Here is a 17,764-nt window from a genome sequence, read left to right as displayed (position 1 = left end):
TTCACTACAGATTGGACAGTAGCTGGACGGTGTTTCTACACAAGTTTGTCGCTTCCATTCAAACTAGGACCCCAGCAATATTTTTAGCAATCAAAGCAATCACAAAGAAGTTTCTGCCAACCACCTGGTGAAATTTATCCCTAGTGACAAATGGCTGCCAGTGGGGTCAATGAGTCTTTTAGCCACTATTGATATCACCATTAGTAAAAAAACAAATTTAAAAACCATGTTTAAACATTGTTGTGTTAGCTTCACTTTTCAGATCTGGGAGTTCTGATCAACTTTTACAGTATTTGTGGATAAAACTTCCTTCCTTTGGCTGGTGCTATTATTAGCTTACCTGCTAACAAATTGAATACTAAAACTCAACGTTTTAGCTAGCAGGCTAACCTTAGCATGTGTACCTTTTATTGCTAACAAAAGCACACATAAGCCTTATCTAAAGCCTCATGAGTGCTTGTTTTTAGGCCTTTATGTAGAGTTTGTGTTGTGTTAAAGGCCTGTTATTTGTTGATGACCATTAATAAATGACCATTAGGTAGTGCCTAAGCTAATGTTAGCTAGCATTTAGTTACTGTAAAAACAGAGGTCTTCAGTCACAAGACTCAATCACAGGCCCGGTTTGACTTTTGTGATTCACTTACTTTGAGTGTTTACTCACTCCCTGATTGAGCAAACAAAATGAGATAATTAGTCAAACTAATCAGATTCATTTAAGCTAATTATAGAATATTTTTTAATTAGCTTTAAAAAAGCCACAGCAGCAAACCCACATCAGAGAGTCTCCTAAAGCAGCCGAGGAGTCAATAAGCTGCAGAGATGATGCTGAATTCTCAGGAAAACATCTACCTGCTGGATGCATCACACTCAAGCCGAGTGCTGACTTTGAGTTTCTCTCAGTCCTTGTGAAGCGCCAATCAAATCGACTCGTACAGTCCCACCATGAAGTCCTCAGTGGCCTCACGGGACTGAATTCAGAGGTTGGACGAGATCAGTGGAGCTCTGTTTTAATCTCTCCTTCTGTGTCTGCTTGATAAAGATTTATGAGTGTTCAATGATTTGAACAAGGACGTCGTTCATCCTAAAAATAGATCACACTCCTTATGTTGAGCTTGGTTTTCATCTCGGGGGATCTGATAGGTCAGACTGTCACTTTATCATCTCTACCAGCTAAGTCACATTAGCTGGTAGAGATGATAAGTAAGGTAAACCTTTGAGTGTTTTGCACCCTGTAGTTCACTCATTTCAGTGACTTAAAACTCCTGTGATCTGTGCTTATTTTACATTTTTTTTAACTGAGGCTGCTGATGATGAGGAGACAAGAGGGGGAAGCAGGAAGGTGATAAACACCTGAAAGTCGGAAATGGGCCAAATTAAATTTGATAAGGTAGAGTAAGTTAAACTCATCTCAACTTTGAGACAACAGAAGCCAGCTGGAGTTAAGAAATGTGGAGTTAAAATGTGTATATTTTAAATGCATTGATTACATCAAAACTGGATTGTTTGACCTTTGACCTTAAGATGCAGATGTACAGATGTCTTGTCCTGGTGGGGGGACTCGTCTATGTTTTGTGGAGGAGTACATATGTTAGCGCCTTAATTCTGTTGGTCATTGGAAAAATAAAATTCAGATCCCAAAGTAACTCAAAGTAACTATGAGCTAATGACCTTCTATTGATCTATGACATCAGTACACATTTTTCTGAGTGGTCTCAATCACTAGATTTAGCTCTCATTGATTATAGCGTAATTTTTTAAAATTATGGTCACATTTAAAGAAGAAAAAAAGAGAAAAAAAACAGTAGTAATGAAAAACAAGCAGCGCCAGGAGACGTCTGGAAACTCCGAGTACAAAAACAGTCTGGGCACTCGGAGGAACACGGGCGTGCTCACAGGAGGGGGGCTAATTAGACACTGGGGAGATTATTTCAACACAGGTAAACCCACTGAAGGCAGGACAAACAATTACAAAGGAGGAAAAACTGACCGGGAATAACAAAACGGAAAAAATGAAATTACTTTAAATGCAAACTCAAACCACAAGCATATAATAACTTCAGGCATATTCAGTTGTTTTGTTTTTATTTTTGATTGTTTAGAAAACAAACTTCATGTTGGAGGTATCGTTACAGCCGGCTGGATGAGAGGTAAACAAATAAGTCTGAGACTTCATCCTGAAAAAGTCTAAAACGAACTGCAGATGCAGTTTAGTGTTAACAAAACACGAAGCTACTTTAGTCAAAACAAAGCTATTATTAACATAAGCAAGAATTTATATTTGGTAATACGGCTCTGAGGTCTGCAGGCTGAAACAGAGGTAAAGGTGGGTTGCAAAGTGGCTGCAGATGAGCAGCAAACGTAGGCAGGGTAAAGCTCCTTTCTTTTAAAGAAAACTTAGAAAAGTCCAGACAAGCCTGCAGCGCCGTGAAAAAACACGGGTTGAAGGAAAACAGAGAAAAATAAAAACAAAACTCGACTGGAAGCTTTATGGATCAGCAGTTCGTTTGGTCGTCACAACCTCCAAACTAGTGATTTATGTTCCTGTACATGAACCTTTATTTTTCACCCGTCTGGTCTCAGATGCACTGATCTGTTTCCAATATTGCGAAATGAATATTGTCCACATTCAATGGGTGGAAAAACTCCACATTTGGAGGGTGAAGGTTGGGTGGAGTTAATAATTTTCCAGTTAAACAATTTTGACTCCTGCACCCGACAAATTTCTGCTTCATTTGGTATCTTTAACATTTTTATTAATTTGAAACAAGTTTTAAAAGATCGTGGGTTGTTGTTAAAATCCAACGAACGAATCTGTGCCTTCATTAAAAAAAACATGACAGTTGATGTCAATGAACACGAACAAATGATTTCTTTTCATGGCTATTTCGTGTTTTTGCTAATTGACCATACTGATTGATCACACGTTAATGAAACATTTCACCCGATCTCTGCGACTCCTCAGGCTCACAGAGGGTTTTATTTTTTAAACCATGGTAGATTTAGCCGAATACCAGCTGACTGTCACTTTCGAGCTCTCTCCATCGACTTCAGCCCCTATCACTCGTCTTTCACAGCTTCTTTACTGGTTATTCCAGTCTCCAGTGTATTTGGCTACCAAAGGAAGGTGAAGGTTTATTATTCTTTCTGCTTTGGAGATTTTGTCCCTGTTTGAAGGCAGAAATGCACGCTGAAAACACTGCAGCCAAAATAATGTACCATCGGTTTTTGTCTGCTGCCACTTGACTCCAGGTCGCTGTAAATAAAACATCTCTGAAAGTCACTGCAGAGAATCAAACTGCCTCCCGTCACTCTGGGTCAGAGCTCATGTTTATTCTGCTGCTGATACAAAGCCGGAGAAATGGGAGCAGCTCATGCAGATCACCTCGACTCGCTGGGTCTGATCGAAGCATTCACCTCAAACAGCAGAGCTGAGGGAGCCGACGGGTGAACATGGCGAACAGATAAAGTCATGCAGATCTGCAGCAGTTTAAAATCACTGACACTTCTCACCACAGTTTCCTCTGGAGGGGAAACTGACGCAGTCCACTGACCTCATCTTTGAAAAGTTAAGGACCAAATCTCAAATACCGAGAGCTAATTATCTTAGATTTCCTGGCTGCATAATTAGGGTCATTCCAAAGGAAATGAGGTTCAGTAACGCCTCCCTGCCTCTTGGTTGGAAAGATGAGTGAAAGACAAATATGGCTGCCACAGTCATACTTCAGTAAAATGTAAATGTCTCCGAACTCACACAAAGAATCAAACCGACAGATCAGACTAAGTCTGAAGCTCTGTGAGAATAAATGTAAAATACAAGGAAGAAAGAAGAAGTCAAATTCAAATAAAGCAGGAATGAAAGAAGCACGAACGAGAGAAGGAAGAGAAACAAAAATGATAAGGGCACATGAAAGGAAATGAGAAGGGAGGGAAAAACAGAAGAAGAACCACTGGAAAGTGGAAAAAGAAAGTAGGAATGAAGGAAATACAACAACAAAATAGGTCAGAAAGACTTAAGGAAAAAGGAAAGGAAGAAATGTAGGAAACAAGTAAAACAAGGATGAAGTGAAGAACATGAGGTGAATAAGGAAAGGAAGGACAGAAGCAGAGAAGGAAGAAAGGAAAGGAAGAAAGATGAACACACTTAAAGGCAGAGAGAAGGGCGCGCTGTAGCATCACACTAAAGTACAGATTAGTGAAGTAAAAGTACTCGGATACTTCCTGTGTTTGATCGGTCGTTCTTAAAGGGCATCGCTCACTCATCAATCATTCTCTGATGCTCATTCATCAATCAGACGCGGCGTCACAGTCGTGGCCTGTTTTGAAGTAATCAACAGAAAAATGGCGCGATGATGACAAATGGTGCTATTAAACGTCCCAAGGGATGTGGAGAGGCTTCTTAACGAGCAGCCATTTGTGTTTGTTTACAGGATTTATGAAAGCAGATGCACTGACCCAGATCCAAACCTGAGAGATAACGTCATCGCCGAGGAGTCGGTGTCACTGCGACCAACTGTCCCCGACAGGAAGTGGAAATAAGGTGATGGTTTCTTTACATTTCCTGAGAAAATTAAAGACGCTCTCTCCCTGCAGGTGTATCTGTTTGAATTAATATTCTTTTATTTATGTTCGACAACAAGAACAAGAACAGCGCCAGTAATCGATCTGTGAACATCACCGGACTAGGCGCTCATCTATGCTGCCTTCTGTGTGCCAAACAAGTACCTGCCCGAAACAGCAGAAATGAACCTCTGAATAGAAATCTAAGAAGAAGAAGAGGAATATATTTAGACTGGTGAAGAAACAGAAAAGTCAGTGAAAGGCAGAAGCACAGAAAGAGTGAAGGAAACGAGGATAAAAGAGGACGGATGAACCAATGGACGTAAGGAAGAAGGACAGACAAGCCAAAGGAAATAGGAAAAAGAAGAAGGACAGAGACTGAAAGGAAATAAAGAAATTAGGAAAGGAGGACAGAAGACCCAAACGAAATAGGCCTTACATTTGAAATAAATTGTTGGGAAGTATTTTCTTTAATATTTCTGCTCATTGAATTAAAAACAGATTTAAATGTTATCATCAATCTTTCTGGTTGGCTCCCACCTAAGTCCTTCTGTTTTGTGATTGGTTAGTTGAGCCATGTGTGAGTCAATGCAAGGACACTGAAAATTCCTCGTTTCTCTTCCACTCCAGCTTCAGGCCCTTCAGCTGGAGTCGTTTCGTCTTTGTCTCTGCGTCCTTTCAGCCGACCGTCAGAGGTTTAGATGAGCCTCTCCATTCGGTCCATATGCTCGACAGTCCACAGCTGTGCGATTCAGCAGGGCCTCCGATGAGTGGCAGTCCTTTCATGGAGCGCGTGTCATCGGTTCTGCGAGGGTTTTGCCTGCCAAACGCTCTAATTTGTCACCTGAGTGCCCTCAAGGCCAGGGAAGCCATTACAGGCTTGGCAGGCGGAGGTGTAGGCAATCAGAGTGAGTCGGCCAACAGCGGCGCTCATTAACACGAAACACTGCTCGACTCGCTGCCTCCGACGTCTGAACGGCACCGTCGGCCGCCAGCTAAACGTCTGAGGTCAGACGTGAGAGGAAGAGCCTGTAAACACAGCGTTTAGACACCCACGCTCACACGAAAGCACGTCTATGTTCACGAATCCTCGTACGCACGTATGGAACTGCTTCAGCTGCACGACTGACTGGGAAACGTGAACATGCTGTGTGAGCATCGCTCCTCTGACATGAACCCCCGAGAGTCGGCCGAGGTTTCCTATACTACAAGGATAGGTGTAAGGATATGAAGTCAAGGAAACAAGGGAAGGAAGGAACGAAGGGCTGAAGTAACCAAAAACAAAGGACAGAAGAGAAGGAAGTAAGGAAAGAAAGAAAAAATAATGGCATAGAGAAGGAAAAAAGTATAATAATAAAGAAGAAGGATACATGTATGGGAAGGAAAGGAAATAAGGAAAGGAAGAAAGACAGAAGCACTGAAGCGAATAAGGTTATGAAAGAGGTGAGAGTGCCTAAAGGAAACAAGGAAAGAAGAAATTACAAAGGAGGAAGAAGGTTGGGTGAGGTAAAGGAAATAAGGACATAGAGGGTACAAGAGCTGAAGGAAATATGACAAGCACAGAGAAGGAAAAAAGGTAATGAAAAAGGTCAGATGGGCTAAAGAAAACAAGGAAAGGAAGAAGGATATAGGAAAGGAAGGAAAGAAGCAAAGGAGAAACGTTATAAAAGAATTAAGGAATTAAGAAGGTCAGACTGAAGGATACAAAGACAGGAAGGACAGAAGCAGCGAAGGAAACAAGGCAAAAAAGACAGACTGAGTAAAGAACATGAAATAAAGGAAATGAGTAAAGGAAGAAAAGCAGAACAGCTGAAGGAAATGAGGATACAGACAGGGAAGGAGACAAGGATAAGAAGAAGGCCAAAGGAGAAATTATCAGAGAAAGAAAAAGGTGAGAAGGAAATAAGGAAAGGATGAGTTCTTTAAAAAAGAAACAGGTGTGGGTTTGGTGGATGCTTAGAGCAAGTCGTAGTGAAAAATGTGTTTACTTACAGACCAGCACCGTCTTTTAGGGGACGTTATATTAAAGAAAAAGACATTAAATGCTGCAAAAACAGAAACATTTCTCAGTTTGATCAGAAACAAATGAACACAAAGCGAGTGGGTGTTTCTTTGATTCTGTGGGATGAGAATAAATGCCACTCATTATTAAAGATGTTCTTCGTATTGGATCAAAGTCTGAGGAAAAGGCTTCCACCCTGGAGGACAGATGTGGACAGCTGGAGACCGCCTCGGGCCGGTTTCAGCTGCAGCAGAGCAGCCAATCGTCTGCTTTCTACTATGCATCGATCGCTTTAACCCACAAAGATAAATCAGGGACTCGTCTTGTTTGAATTTAACTTTCGTGTAAACAAACTGCTCGTTAGCAGCAGCAGCAGCAGAGAGCTGAGCCAAAGCTTGAGGACAATATTTTAGCTTGTGCGAATGCATTAAAGCAAAAGAAATGTCAATTTAGAGGCTGGCAGGAAGTGCTGTTACAGGCCTGACTTATTTAAAGGTTCAGTACATCATGTTTCTGTGAACTCTCCTGAGTTTAAATCTGTGGCTCCGCATCAGGACACTGTGTCAATGAGGCTCTGCAGATTCACTGTGTTTGTCCAAATTAGATCCACAAATGAAATTTACAGGAAATAATCAATCAAAACAAGACAGAGAGCAAATGCACGAGTAAGAGAGCAGAATGTTCCTGGACACCATCAAGACATCCATCCAACCTGCAGCTTTCCTGTTTCAGGTCCACCTCCAGATCATCCGGAGCAATGCTGAGGAGTTCCCAGGACAGCCGAGAGACCTAATCTCTCCTCCAGGACCTCCTCCTGGTAGGACATGACCGAAACACCTCAACTCTGAGGCATCCAGGAAGCATCGTAAGCAGCTGGCTGACCCACCTCAACTAGCTGCTTTTGATGAGGAGGACTAGTGGCTCTACTCTGAGCATTGACTGATCCAGCTCCTCACTCAGCCACTCTATGGACAAAGCTTATTCCCGCCACTTGAAACAATCGGCCGGTAAATCTACAACTTTGCTTTTAGGCTCAGGTCCTCCTTCACAACAACAGGCTGGTACAGCATCATCATAACTGCCAATCATCTGTCTATCTCCTCTCTTCAATAGAACCACAACATCTGTGGAGAACAGCGACGTCATTCTGTCAATCCAAAGCCACCAAAGCGGAGAGCCTCTGTTAGTTGGCTACATTCAGACTTCTGAAAGTAAGTCTCCACTGTGTATGTATCTGATATATATATCTGAATGTAAGAGTCAGTGACCGCTGCCCATACAAATCCAGTTCATGTATCCATTCAGAGCTGAGTTTGAAGTGTGAAATGTGCGACATTGTGTGTGCACAGCCTTCTATACAATCCAAACTACCAGATTAGCTCTCTGATTGTGGCTAACGTTAGCAATGCTAGCAGTGGAAACAGCTTTCCACACTACTGCTGAATGTGGTGACGTATCACTCAGATTACGCTACATAACCGTCCATTTTCTGCATCAGAGTAATTTCACATTTTCTTCTGCTGTTTAGCTTCAGGTCAAACTGCAGCCTCTGGAAAAATGATGCCTATGAGGAAAAAGGTTCAGAACAAAGTGCAGTTTCTCTAGTGGCCACTTGAGTCTCCCTCCAAAAGTGAGTAAATTCCCCACAGAGCCTGAAACCCCTTGGGTAATTTTATAAAAAGGTTGTGGTTTGAATGAAAAAGAAAAAAGTCATCCTTGAAAGAAGGTTGAGTTGGAGCAGGCTTGACACCATGACACCAGCACAGATGCCAAAGCACAACGTGTAGTTTAACATAAAAGCAAACGGTCTCACTTCTTGAAGACATTAAAATTCTCCCTTTGAGGTTCTGCTGCGAGTAAAAAGAAACATTTTCTCTGCAGTTTCTTAGCTTTCCATTCACGCTGCCATTAAAACGGTTTGAACTGTGACACGTTGCATTATCCTGCTGAAAACAGCCATTACAAAATACAAAAACTGTGATTCTGAAAAACTCAGGTCAATGGAGCTGACGCCAAATCTACAGCAACAATCTGCAGCCTCGCCATAAACACTGCCTCATCAGACCAGGCCGTGGTTTTCCTGGTTTTCCAGTCAAACTTCTAGCCATACATTTCTATTCTCAGCTCACAGCACGAGGACCTGATGTGATCTTCTGCCAAACCACCTTAAAAGTTAAACATGTCGGTTTTGAGTCCACTGAGCTGGTACAAAGCCTTCCTAAGCCTTCCGGTAAATAACAGAAAAATCAAAAGGCCATGTTCCTCTGAAGAGCTCGAGGGTCATTCAGCAGCCACAGTTCAGGTTCATTAACAGACACTTCAGTCTCATCCTCTCCCAAACTCCCAGTCCAAACTGCACCATCATTACACAACAAAGAAGCCTCCAGTCCACCTGACAGCACTGGAAATCATCTGACCTTGGCTGCCCAGTCTGGTGACGCTCTGAGGCACGCTCATTAATCCTGAACCTGGTGGATATGAAGAACTGTTACAGTACACTGGAGATGCAGGTGTGCAGGAAGCAGCAGGAATAAAAGGAAATGTCTGCAGATGTAGGCAAGTAGACATCTTAAAACTTCAGCTGGGTACCATATTTTTACCATAAAATGATGTAGGAGGAAGCAGGAGAACATGCACCCTCAGCAACTCTAACAATGACAAATACTACATGACATCATCATTTACTTCACATGACTGACTGTGACATCTCTACAGCCATAGCACATGCTGTACGTGACCTCTACTGCAGAGGTCACTCTGCACATAAACACTGAAGCCAGAAGCATCAGCTTAAAAACAGTTGTATGTACAAAAACGCTTCACAGAAAGGTTTCCAGTTCGGTGTGCACAGACACATAGACTGTAATAAAAAGATGGCCACCGCAGCTGTGATGTCAGCTGATCTTTAGCATTAAAATTCTCCAAAAGGCACCAACAGCACAAACACAGCAGAGACGTCCAGTTCAACGATGTTAAAAAGTTCTGCTGGTGACTTTCAATGAAGAGCAATTAAAACCAGTGATTCCCAGAGTGTGGGCCAAGGCCCCTGGTGGCCTGTGGATGTACTGCAGGTGGGGTGTGAGGTCATTTAAAATAAAAAAATCTCATGTATGCTTGTCTGCTCCCCAACTCTTCAAACTGCCTCGAGTACCAGGATGATTACCATCTACACAGCTGCTGGTTTTTGTTATTGCTTCTGATATTTTTTATAAAAGTCAAATCCTTACAAATTTGAGATGTTATGTGTAGAAGCTGATCTCAAAACGAATGGCAACATTTCGTGTACACGCGTCTGTGGTTTGTTTAATGTACGTTTATGTGCATTCACAGCTAAAGATTTTTATTTTCTTGAGTTGGTAGGAATTCCTGTTTTTCATTGATTTCTACAGTTGTGCATTATTTATTTATCATACATGTTTATAAGGAAAATAACAGATGAGAATGGCACATACACGTGATGCCGCCATTCGTTTTGAGTGATATTAATAGTGCCATTGATTATCGCGTCTTATACAATGAATATGTAACTTGTAAATAAGATCAAATTAAAATATGTAGTAATTATTCAGTTGTTTGGTGTTTATGCTATCTGACTGTATAGAGTGAAATATTGAAGACAGAAAGAAAAACATGATAAATGAACATACATGTGCGTGTTTGCAGACATGGGCGAAGCAAAGAAAAAACTACTGTAGGGCTTTAAAATGAAACATAAAAAAAAAGAAACTGATCTAAAGAGTCAAAGCCCCTGTATTTACAGCTCACACATCCTTCTTGTTCTTCACCTTTGGACCGATGTTTGCTCCTGAACTCGTGTTAGATCTCCTCGAGGATGTTTTGGTGTCGAGTGAACGGAGTTACAGCTGTTAGTAAAGATTCGTCCTCACGCAGCAGAAAGCCCGAACATCAGAATGAATCAGTGCAAACACAAAGAGGGAAGCACGTCATCTTCAGCTGGTGTGATGGTCACAGCTGTGATTATAGGTTTGGGGAGCAGGTTTTCAGAAGTGGGTCGCTACAGTCTTATGTTTGCTGACTTTGACATGATCTGATCATTAGTGAAGATTGATTTTTAGTCAGTAAACTCATTGACTAACCAGCCAGTGATCGGCGTTTGCAGATTTGAGCTCTCTCGCTGAATCCTCCTCCATTTCTATCCTGCTGAGCATTGGATGACATGCATTCTGTGTCTCTATGGCAACAGCTGCTCGCTGGAGTATCCCTCTGTCTCCAGATCACCATGGCGACACCTGCTCGGCTCCCTTCCTCCCTCCTATCGGTCCTGTCAGGGATCACCACTCATACCTCGTCTGTGTGTGTTTCCATGGAGATGCTCGTGCTGCGGGGTGAGCGGGTTCGGGATGCGGCGCGAGGTGCGACATGATTGGTCAGTTTGAGGAAGAGAGGGTTCGGCGTGGCAGGCTGCGGACGCGTTTTCCTCGCAGGCTGGCAGCAGACGGCGAGTGGAGTAAACAGAGTCCTCACAGACAGTCTGCCGTCTGTAACGCAGCAGTCTGTCGTCGATACACGCCGTCTGTCACTAAGTATTGATTAGGTGGACTAACCAATCATCTGTGATCACCAAGATACACAACTGTGCATATAAAACACAGTCCTAATTATTTTTAATGTTTCAGTCTCATATATATTTCAATTGTAGTTTCTTATTCATTCTTCTGGTTTGTAGCCCTGAAATAACTGCTAACATATGTAGGCATGAATAACAACAGAATACAATAAAATACACAATATTAGATATATTATATACTGTGATATTACACAGCTGCACCTTCGACACACATGTCGTCGGCCCAACCAGGTGAGCACTGAGGATTTCTGTTATTGTCAAAACATTAGAAGCATTTCCCACAATATATGCTTACAAATAAAAACAATATCATATTAATGATTTCTATCTAACAAGTAAATGAATTATACCACTAAAGATCATATCGTAGTACACACACACACACACACACATATAGAGAGAGAGCGTGATTATTATAAAATGTTTATATTCTAAATATTGATCTAGTTAATCCATTAGTCGAATTTTGATTTAATTGTAATTGATGTAACAATTAATAATTACTCTAAACAATAAAAATAAAAAATACTTTTTAATCATAGTTTTAAGTGGGTAAGATGTATTTATGGATGAATTATATATATTTTATATAATGTACCTTAATAATAACAATTGCATTTTCATTAAGCTATTATAACCATACATGTTTAATTAGATTAAAATGTATTTTAAGCTATATTTTAATATTATAAAGCAATAATGTAGTATAAATATTTCCATCGTAGGGGTAGGAGGTGTCCACACTATCATTTGAAATCATTTCAGAACAGTTGTTCATCCACACTGAAATGACTGAAACACTTACGTTCCTGTATTGCGCGTGCGTGAAACGTAAGACGCGTCGACCTGATGCGGTAAGCTGAACACAGCTTCAACCGTCTGTTTGTTGAAAAATAGTAACGCGACTGCATTTTCGTGTTAGTAACGGTAACGGCTTTGTAACGATAGAAATAGTAATTAGTTCGGTTACTCATTACTGAAAAAAGTAAGGCCGTTATTAATATCACTGACTTTAACTACATAAAACTCTTTCTTTAATAAATCTAACAGACAGTTAACGTCATTGGTGCTTTACCTCCAGTGACAACCTGACGTCAATGCATCTCAGCTGCACTTAGACACATAATTCTGGCATTTCAAAGTCCTTTTATGAACCAAACCACAGTGTATGTTTCAGCTGCCACTCCAACTCCTTTCAGCCTCAACTTTAATCTCTTTCAGTGCTTCTCTGTCGACTGCCACCCCATCAAGTCTTCTGAGCGCTTCAGATTTAACTAAAGATTCACACGCGACAGTGTCGAGTCCTGACACAGACATTCGAGGTCCATCTCAGTTTTTCTCCGTCTCAGTCTGCTGGGTTATTGAGTTAAACTTTGGGAAAATGAGGCGAGAGGTGCCAAGTCTGTCCCCCCTGGCGCTTCCTTCAGCTGTCAGGCAGGATGATGAGGTCTGGATCAGCGAAAAGCCAGAAGGCTATACTTAGTTTCTCACAATGCAAATGCTTCTGTGAGGACACTGTAGGCGCTGTGGTGTGAGAGCAAACAGCTGCAGACACACCAGGATGCATCCTTCTTTTAGATTTCATCCACGGTTTGCATCCTGAAGGCGAGCAGAATCTGTTTTCCTGCATCGATGGAGAGCTCTCTGCTGAGAAGCCCCGAGGTCATCCTAGGAGACAGCCGGTTCCCTCGCCCGTGAAGTGGGAAAATGCCACGAAAGCTGTTTGTCTTCAGTTCAAAATACCAGTTTATCACAACTCAGAGGCCCAGTTTTACTTCCAGCCTGCGACTGGAGACATTAACGCCGTAACATTTGCATCCTGAAGCTGTGATTGTGGAGCAAGTCGAGCCTGTTCGGTTGTACGTTAGTCACCGCGAGTACACAGCCAATCACTACGCATTTATTTTTATTGGAAATTTCTAGCTGGCCATTTTTCACGATCAGCCTTGTTTTACTCATTGATGACCTGAAATGAGTGAGAAACTCATCAGGACGGGGTTTGCAGAGGTCAGGGCCCAGAAGTCTTGTTCCAGCTATAGGTATCGCCCCCTGGTGGCCATGAAGACGTAGGCCGGGAAGCTACATTAAGCTCTCTATGGTCGTACAGTCGGCCTGACTTCACTGCACGAGTGCTCACATGTTCTTCCTCGTTAACACCTGTCAGGCTGTTTTTTACAAATAACACGCAGTAAGAAAATTCTCACAGTGTTTTTTTTTAATGAAACCACAAAGTCAAGAATATGCGTCTAATACAAGTTTAAATGTTACAAAAAGAGCTAAAATGACACATGCTACACTCCTTTGTCTTGTGAAAATGGATAACCGCACCCTGATCTCCTCAGTGACAGTTGGTCAGGCCGACTCTGGCCCGATGGATTCTGGGTGTAATCACACATAAATGAACCCAACTGTTCCCGCCGTGCTGAGAGCTCAGCTGACAGACAGAAAGAGAGAGAGAGAGACGCCTTCGCCACCGTCTCGCTCAGCTTTATGACTCCACGACCAGCCAGTGAAAAAGCTCCTCCAACAGTTTATTTCCCATGATAACAGTGGGCACATATCACACTCTGTGTGCTGCGAGGGGGTGTGCGTCAGAGTGTGCGTGCATGGATGGCGGGGTCTCCTCTCCTTTGGTAGGAGAAATATTTTGGAAGGAAATGTATTTTAGAGCAGGAAGGAAGAGGAGGACAGTTCAATTATTTCAGCACAGAAGAAGGAAGAGGAAGAGGGGTATGGCGAAGAGCGTTAATGGTTATACAGAACTGGGAATACGGCATGTTTTGCAGTGCATGCTGGGATAAATGGCAGCTTAAATGCAGGACAATGTTACAGCTCCACACTCCTCACACAGGTGTGAATCTTACTGGAGTTGCAGCTGACATCAAGTCATTAACACCAAGCAGCCGAATCAAGTTACAATCTGCAGTTCCTCTAATGTCCACTTGAGGCTCTCACAGTGAGTCCAACCAGCTGAGGTGCAGCCTAGCTGGTAGCTAGCAGCTAACGCAGCCTGTGTCAGCATCAGTTAAAGCAGCCACGTCCCCAATAGCGCAAACGTTCAAAGATTCTAAATGGCCGAATGTCTTTTATGAAGAGTGAAGGTCGGAGGGACTTAGTTTTGGAGCCAGCTCCAGGCCTCGAGGGCCGGTGTCCTGCAGGTTTTAGATCTCACCCTGGGTCACCACACCTGAATCAAATGATTAGTTCATTAGCAGGCCTCTGGAGAACTTCAAGACATGTTGAGGAGGTCATTTAGCCATTTAAATCAGCTGTGTTGGATCAGCAACACATCTAAAACCTGCCCTCGAGGCCTGGAGTTCGACGCCTGTGCAGTAGAGGAAGTGCAGTTTTTAGCTCTTTGAGGTTCCTGCTTTAGAAGAAGTACGACTTGTGCCACTCAGTAAACTACTCATGAATAAAGTCCAGAATATGATCAATTAACAGATAATTTATAATTAATTATTACTTAATGAATCAATTCTGGGGAAAGTACATACGAAACATCAAAAAGCAACAAAAGGTCCGTCCTGACTCGGCCGTCACTCCATCTTTAGAACATTTGCAAATTATTCTGATGAAGTGTTTTTGAATATTTTGATATTTGCGTATTAGAATATTTCCTCTAAGTGTGTTTATGTTGAAACAAGGTCATGAAGTATTTTGCATTATTCAGAAATCCCCCACAGATCCTCTGCAGCGGAAACACAGTCAATACTTCATATAAAGGACACCACGCCTTCACACACTGTGAGAGGACGTGCAGCTCTACAAACAGCAGCCTATACATCACAGCCCCACGGTTACAAGCTAAAATGACCTTTGTGGTAAAAGTTCAGCTTCCTCTTCGATCTCGTGCCTCAGATGACTTTGAAATGTTACCTGCGAATGAAAAATTCACCTGCAACTCTGGGAGATGTCGGCTTTTAAAGACGACGACAAAACGAACACTTCTGGAGGACAACAGTAAACATTCAGCTTTAAAGATCGACTGACTCATCAAACTATTTAAAACCTGACAGTAAAACGCCAATATGGCCCCCGCGTGACGCCATGCAGCAGGCGAAGCGCTCAATAAAGCCTCTTTTCAGCATTCAGCTTTTAGATGTGGGACTTTTAAAGGGTTAGTTCACAAAAATAACTAAAGTTGACTTTACTCTGAAAATCCTTTAACCATCTGACCATTTAATGCACGACAAATACAAAGAATATTCTTAATGTTATTCATTTTAATCTTAATTTCTTTATTATTTAGTCCATTGAACTTGTAAACATGTAATGCAAATACTTCCTCCAGAAAAAAGACTTTCTAAGAAATAGCAATGGTCTAGGTTAATTATGATCTTTTACACATTTATTTAAAATAAATAAATTTTCTATAAATATAGTATAGAGTCAAATAAGCTGAGGTCTTTATTATATAAGTCATTTATATTAGTAATTCAGCAAGACTTGACGTTTAACCTCCTAGGACCTGCCGTCCACATATGTGGACATCACATTTTGGGTTATTTAGACCAAAATACTAAATTTTTCCCTACATGGGCCTGATATTCACTTACGAGGACATTATGCTGCTACTGTTCTATCAAATTTTTAAACGAATATCCTCATAATGTGGCTCTTATTTTTCTCAAAAACAAAAATAAGGTAAAAAAAAGATCTGTTTTCTCTTTGTTTTTACATTCATCGGGCCCCAATGTGACCAAATATCAAAGAGAAATTAAAAATGCATGTTGTGGAAGAGTTCGGGTCTTAGGAGGTTAAGGCACCAAGTTGTCAGTATTTAGTATGTGGCGTATGAAGAAAACCTGGATCAGTGGTGATCCTTGGCTGTCCTACCAACAATCCTTCATCAAGAACTCAACCAGGAGGTCACAGAAGGACCCAAAACAACATCTGCAGGCCTCAGCTTGCCTCAGCTTAGTTCAGAGTTCATGAGACTGGGCATTTGCAAGGAGTGTAGCTACCCAATCCATCCCGGAAACCTGACCCGTACCACGCATGTGCGAAAGGCGTCTACTTCCGCTTGAAGCGTTTTACGATAGTTACGGGTCAGAGTATCTGTTAAGATGTTAAGAATAATACGCATCTCTTAAAATGTTTGCAATAGTGAAACATTTCAATATAATGTAGACAAAAAAAAGATCGTTACAGATCCGTACCATGTGCAGATGCTCTTCTTCTTCTGTTTCGTTCAATGGCGCTTTACTCCCCAGTGTACGAGGATACCGCCACTTGCTGACTGAGCGAATGAGCCCTATTGTAAACTGAACTTGCGTCATTACAAATCGTGTTTGTGTTTGCGTTAAATTTGATTTAGTGATAGTCGAGTGTGTTTACGCTCGTCTGTGTGGAGAGGATTGATTGGAATAGTGATGATGTCCGCTACCACTGCCAACTGTCAGTAAACACTTCATCTGGCTGATGAATCTACACGTGACATTTTACAAGTTTGTATTTTTTATACATAATAGGCTATATTTTGATTTAAAAGCTGAAAATGTGTTATCATAATACAGCACATATTCTCAATTTGCACTACATATCCTAAGAATGTTTTTCTAATATAAAATATGATATATTCTTGCACAAGTCTTGTTTTAAGTCTCTAATTAGGCGCCATTCTTCTTATTTTACGGCGCTGTGGTTCAATCGGGGGAAGCTCTCTGCTGAGGAGAAAAGCATGAATTTGTTTGTATACGCAGGTATCCATTGTTCAAATGTCGCGAGCTGTCGAGAAATGCTAGGAGCTAACCAGGCGCTAACCGTGTCATTCAAATATATTACACATATATATATATATATATATATATATACATATATACATATATATATATATATATATGTATATATATACATATATACATATATATATATATATATATATATATATATATATATATACATATACACATATACATATACACATATATATATATATATATATATATACACATATATATATATATATATATATATATATATAAGTGTCGCAATGTTGGCAAAGAGAGGAAGTGACGTAAGATGTGCACATGCGTGGCACGGATCGGGGAGAAAACAATGCTGAGCAAAAAGAAGGCTCGTCTCACATTTGATGTGTCTGTATGGTTCTGTTCTGTCTGCTGTTGCTGTCTTTGTTTTGTTGTCTTTGCAGTTTCTGCACACTTGATCTTTATGTAGTCCTGTGTTGTCTGTTATATGTCACTATGTGGTTTTGGAGGAACGCTGTCTCGCTTCACTGTGTACCACAGCACACTTGATAAAAACATCTGGATGATCCCAAAGAGTTATGGCATAAAATGAAAATCACACCAACACTCAAACATGGCGGTGGTAGCGTGATGGTCTGTGGCTGCTTCAGGACGACTTGCTGTAAGTCAGACCTTCCCAAAGTGTGTGGCCCTCCCCCTGGGGGGGGGGGGGGGGGGGGGGGGGGGGGCGCAGAGCCATTGCAGGGGGGGCGCGGGATGAAAAAGGGGGGAAAAAACAAAATGCAGAAACGCAAAGCAGGAGATGAAGCATCGCTGAATATGTTTCCAAACCAACTTCATTCTAAGCCAAAGACTAGAAAATATGGTGAAGCAAATCTTCACCTGCACAAGTGCTGAGGTAGGTCT

The 17,764-nt window shown here is 41.5% G+C and overlaps 1 protein-coding gene across 4 annotated transcripts in view; it reads right to left on the bottom strand.

Moving 5' to 3' along the window:
- kcnq3 (potassium voltage-gated channel, KQT-like subfamily, member 3) overlaps positions 1-17,764 on the bottom strand; it is a 117,585-nt gene that overhangs the window by 37,350 nt on the left and 62,471 nt on the right. The window lies entirely within an intron of this gene.

Source organism: Maylandia zebra, linkage group LG18, assembly GCF_041146795.1.
Source record: "Maylandia zebra isolate NMK-2024a linkage group LG18, Mzebra_GT3a, whole genome shotgun sequence".
Classification (NCBI taxonomy): domain Eukaryota; kingdom Metazoa; phylum Chordata; class Actinopteri; order Cichliformes; family Cichlidae; genus Maylandia; species Maylandia zebra.
This window is presented reverse-complemented; position numbering and strand designations above follow the sequence as displayed.